This window comes from Pinus tabuliformis, chromosome 5_2 (genome assembly GCF_031772625.1).
Source record: "Pinus tabuliformis cultivar Carrire ecotype Pingquan chromosome 5_2, CPIR1, whole genome shotgun sequence".
NCBI classification, from domain to species: Eukaryota; Viridiplantae; Streptophyta; class Pinopsida; order Pinales; family Pinaceae; genus Pinus; species Pinus tabuliformis.
Genome location: NC_142306.1, coordinates 393,684,518 through 393,690,517, shown reverse-complemented (window position 1 = coordinate 393,690,517; position 6,000 = coordinate 393,684,518).

The following is a 6,000-nucleotide window of genomic DNA, read 5'->3' as shown; positions in this document are numbered from 1 at the left end:
ACTTGTGGTGTATGTACTTGTTGTGTATGCATGGCATTGGTGATTGTTGCATTTTTGTCACCATGGGGAAGTTGATGGTGTGTTATTGGATGTTTTTATCATGAGTATAGGTTGGTTATGCACTGGTTATGCATGAGATTGTTTGTATATATCGTGTGTGCATGCATGTTCTTCAAATGTTGATTATGCATACATTGACATGGTTGTAGTTGTCATGCATAAGGTCATGACGTGTGGTTGATACGGTCATGTATTGATGACTAGACTATGGTTAAGGTGATGTCTATATTCTATTATGATTATGTTTATACATGTATTTTGCTAATCTAGTTGATCTTGCAGATGAGATATCCTCCCCGAGCTACACTAAGGTATGTTGATTATGTTTATGTTTTGGTTTAGCTGACATGGTATGTTTTACTGGAGAGAGATCAAAGATGACTAGCAAGAAGGTAGACTATAGTTCCTGAGATTCTCCCCATGGATTAGATTTGAATTGTGGTGTTGGGCACTCTTATGACTTATAAGACACATGAGAAGCTTTCAGAAATAATTAAGAAGTTGCAAGGCAGATAATGACATAATCATGTAGGCACAGGAGAAACAAGCCTAAGTCAATGCAATATTCCTTTAGAGTTTATCAGAATTGCAGAGACAAGGACCACTTCAGATCAACCATGGACAGGAGGAAAAAACTAATGGGGCATATGGCAGTAGATCTCATGGTGGGCATCAGTCGGATAAGGATGACACGATCAATGATGGTAGGTTCTTTGACACTCTAAATAGGAGAGATGATGGACACAAGTACTACTCTAGTTATAGTTCTTACAGGCACTATGATCATTATCATTATCACCCTTAAAAGAGGAGTGATAATGTATATAATTTACTAGATAAGTTTAAGAAAGCAAAGACACCTAATTTTTATGGAGATTTTAAGAAACCTGAGGATGCAAAGGCTTGGGTAGTTGGGATGAAGAAGTTCTTTGAACTACATGGTTACTCATAAAACATGAAGGCCAAAATAGCAACATTTAGTCTTAAAGGTAAAGCGAATATCTAGTGGGAATATGTAAGGTGGGTTAGATACATCAGGATAGAGGAGTAGAGTTTTCATGAATTTGTAAGACTTTTTAGGAAGAAGTACTTGTCAGAAAGGTACCACGACAGTAAGGCCAAAGAATGTTATGAGCTAAAGATGGGATCATTGATAGATGAGGACTATATGACTAAATTCCTGGAGCTATTGAGGTATGTATTATATCTTAAGGATGAGAAGGATAAAGTTCAAATATTTGTTAGTGGATTTCTATTAGATTTTATATATCGGATTGAGTATGATGAGCCACGATCACTTAAGGAAGTTATTGGGAAATTGAAGCATTTCTATGAGCAGTCAAAGAGTAAGATGAAATCTCAGCAAGGATGGAAATGGAAAGATAAAGGTAAAGGTAAATGGCAGCGGAAAATAACAAGGCCTCAGAATGAAGAAGAGAAAGGAATGTTGCACCATACAAGAAGTTCAACATAGCTAGGTAGGGAGATGGGTCAGAGGACTAGAATAGAGGTGATTCTATAGGACGGTTGTAGTGTTGGACATGTGGAAAGGAACATATTAAGAGAGATTGTCTGCAAAATTAGGGTGGTAGGCCCCAGATCTATAGTGCACAAGAGTCACATACTGTTGGGGATGTTGAGCAGAGCATTACTGGTATCTATGCAAGATTGGATAACAAGTAGGAAGAGAAGCAAGAAACTATTACCGAGATGGATGGTAAGCTTTATGATCAAGTTTTTTCCATTTTGATTGAACCTGGATCTAATTATAGTTATGTTAGTCCTGACTAGGTGGATAAGTGTAGTTTGAATCAAGAAGTGCATGCAAATCCCTATTTAGTGCACTTGGCCACAGGTAAAAAGAAGAGAGTATATCATTGGGTAAGATCTTGTGAATTCTAGTTGAATGGTATGCCTATATCAACACATTTGAATGTATTGTTGTCAAGGTCATATAGTATGTTATCGGGTGTGGACTGGCTATATCTTCATAGGACCAAAGTCAATTGTTATGAAAAATCCATTAAGTGTTTGGATGACAATGGAGAACAAAAAATCTTACAGGGTAAGAAGGAGGAAACATCCATTAGAACGTTTACATCTATGCAGGAAAATTGCAGTTACAAAAAAGGGAGTGTGTTATTTGCAGTGCATATTACTAGTGACAAAGGTATGGATGTTGAGGATGCATAGGTATTGAGCAGGTACCTGAGATTGCAAGAGTTTCAGGATGTGTTTTCGGCAAATATTTTAGAATTTCCTCCTCACAAGGAAGTATACTTTTCTATCGAGTTGGTACCAGAGGTATCACCAACATCCAAGGTACCGTATAGGATGAGCACTCCAGAGTTAGTAGAGTTGAAGTTCTAGTGGAAAGAGATGCTTGTAAATGGATATATTAGGCCAAGCGTCTCACCTTGGGGTGCAACGGTATTGTTTGTGAGGAAGAAGGATGGTACTCTAAGGTTATGCATTGATTACAGGCAGTTGAACAAGGTAACCATCAAGAATAGGTATTCGTTGTTGAGGGTTGATGATTTGTTTGATCAGTTGAAGGGAGCAGCAATGTTCTCAAAGATTTATTTGGGATCTGAATATCATCAGGTACGCATAAAGGAAGATGACATATACAAGAAAACTTTTCAAACCAAGTACGGGAATTATGAGTTTGTTGTATTTCCATTTGGTTTGACTAATTCTCCAGCGACCTTTATGTTCTTGATGGATAGTGTGTTGCATCCTTATCTAGACAAGTTTGTTATTGTTTTCATTGATGACATCTTGATATATTCTAAAAATGAGGAAAAGCATATCGAGCATTTAGCAACAATGTTGAGATTTTTGAGAGAGCATCATTTGTATGCTAAGCTTAGAAAATGCAGTTTCTTTTAGACAAAGGTACATTTCTTAGGGCATGTGGTCTCCACAGAAGGTATAGTAGTGGATCTAGAGAAGATAATGACTACCATGCAGTGGGCAACTCCTAGAAATGTGGAAGAGGTAAGATGATTTATGGGGGTAGAAGGTTACTATAGGAGGTTCGTTAGGAACTTCTCTCGAATTACATATCATATTATGTCATTACAGAGGCAAGGTAAGAAATTTTATTGGAAAGAGGAATGTGAAACAAGTTTTGAGTAGTTAAAGAAGTTGTCAACAAATGATCCAGTGTTAAAGATTGCAGATCTAGAGAAGGAGTCTGTGGTATGTACACATGCCTTCAAGAAAGGATTTGGTGAAGTTGTTATGTAGGAATGACACGTGGTATGCTATGAGTCACAGAAACTGAATGAGCATTAGTGGAATTATCAAACACATGATCTTGGGTTGGGACTGATCATTCATTCATTGAAGATGTGGAGGCACTATCTTCTTGGTAGGAGGTTTGTATTGATGAGTGATGAAAGTTTGTTGAGAAACTTGTTTGATCAGTCGAACTTCAATGCCAAGACAACTAGATGGTTGGCCATTATCAATGAGTTTGATTTTGAGATCATGTACATAAAGGGTAAGAATAACAAGGTTGCAGATGCTCTTATCTGGAAAATACAGGTGAACCATATAGTAGTTATGATTTCTTCTGGGATTGAGTTACAGGATCCAATCATACAGGTAGGTCAGCAGGATGACAAGTATATGGAGCTTATACATGGGTTACAACAAAGTACTGGTACAGGTACAGGTGCGAGTATAGGTGATGAGGATGTGGGATATCATATTACAGTAGATGGCTTGGTCAGATTTAGGGATAGGATATATGTTCCAGATAATTGCGAACTCAAGAATATCATCTTGAGGGAATTTCATGCTAAGTCGTATTTAGGTCACCTAGGATATCAAAAGAAATTGACAGCAGTGAAGAAGTTTTATTATTGGCCAAATATAAAGAAGGATGTGGTAGATTTTGAGGCTAAATGCTTGGATTTTCAGTAGGTAAAGGAAGAATGTAAACTTCCAGGTGGTCTACTACAACTGATTGTGATTCAAAAATGGAAATGGGATTTCATTTCCATGGATTTCATCACAAGTTTTTCGAGTACATCTAAACAACATGATTCCATCATGGTTGTGATAGACAAGTTGATAAAGGTAGCACACTTCATTCCAATTAAGTATACTTATTCATCTAGTGATGTAGCATAGCGCTTCATCAGAGATGTGGCCAGATTGCATCATGTTTTGAAGATTATGTGAGACGAGGATGCTAAGTTCACTTACAAGTTTTGGAAGGAGTTGTTTGCAAGTTTGGGGACAAAGTTGGCCTTCGGTACAACTTATCATTTGCAGAAATATGAACAGACAAAGAGGGTCAACAAGATATCAGAGGATATGTTGAAGATGTATGTGATGCATCAATAGTGGAGGTGGGAAGAGTATCTTCCACTAGTTGAGTTCACTTACAACAATGGGTATTAGGAATCATTGAGGATGATTTTTTTTGAGGTATTGTATGGGCATAGTTGTAATACTCCCATCAGTTGGAGTGATCCAGTTAACATGGTGTTTATTCGACCGAACATGTTGGTAGAAATGGAACATGAAATGTAGGTAATAAAGAAGAATTTGAAGACAACATAGGACAAAAAAAACATTTATGTAGACTAGAACAGGTTGTTTAAGGAGTTTCAGGTTGGGGAATAGGTGTACTTTCGCATCAATCCAAATAAGAGCTCATTGCAGATTATATCATGTGCTAAGCTGGCACCGCGGTTTTGTGGAACTTTTAATATTCTTGAAAGGATTGGATGAGTAGCCTATCGACTTGCACTGCCTCCAAGAGTGAAAGTCCATGATGTTTTCCATGTGTCATTTCTTGATAAATATGTCAAAGATGTTGATCATGTGATTGACTAGTCTGTATTGCAAGTGGATCTAGATGGAGAATTTCAGTTGGAATCTCAATATGTATTGTAGATAAAAATGTTTATGATTTTGAATTGAGCAATTAAGTAGGTTAAAGTGCAATGGGAGCACTTTGGGCCCGATGTAGCTACATGGTAGATGGTGGATCAGATGTGGGTTATGTGTTCTTCTATATTTTTTGGTTGAGAAAATGTTTTTTGTATATTATTTGGTGTGATTTTTTGGTATATGTACATATGTATATGGATGTAAATACCACCACGAGCTATGTTATAAAGCTCCAATAAGTGGTATGGGTGTCATGTCATTATGGTTGTGATAGTGTTATGTTGTTACGTTGGTTTTCTTTTCAGCAAGTTGAACATTGTAAATATTGCATCGACCTAAGTTATAAATATCCATGGGTATTATGTTTTGCTTGCAACAGTTTTGTTGGTTGTAGGTGTCGTAGAACACCAAGTATGGTGTTCCCCCAAGGGGGAGAATTTTGTAATAGCCCTGGTGAAAATTAAATTTAATAAAAGTTAATAAAGGAAAAAAAATAAACATAGTTGACACGTATTCGAAGCTAAATGTTGGGCAAAAAATCCTAGTGGGTGTTCATTTCACTTTTTATGGCTAAAGGAAAATGGAAAAGGGAATGAAAAAGGCTTTGGAAAGGCATGAGGGATTAATTGGCATTTTATTTTTTAAAATAAAGGAAATTAGGATAAAAGGAAGGTGAAAGGACACAGGTTGCATGGGAGGAGGAAAATGAAGGAAAATAATGAAAATTTAAAGAAAATAGTGGCCTCATTAACAAAAAGGGTTCTAAGAGTCAATTCGTACATTTTGTCAGTTCAATTTTGGAGCTCTCTCTCTATTGTTTCTCTCTCACACTCTTGGACATTTAGATTTTTCTTGGATAAATTCAACATTGGATTAAGGAAAGAAAAGAAGGCAAGAGGAAGCAAATACCAAGAAAGAAAGAGAAAGATCACGCAACTAGCACAAGATTGTTTACAGGTATCGATTTGCATGTGTGATTTTCTTGCTATTTTTGGTGTGCAACGTTATGCATGTCTGTTATTGGTTCTC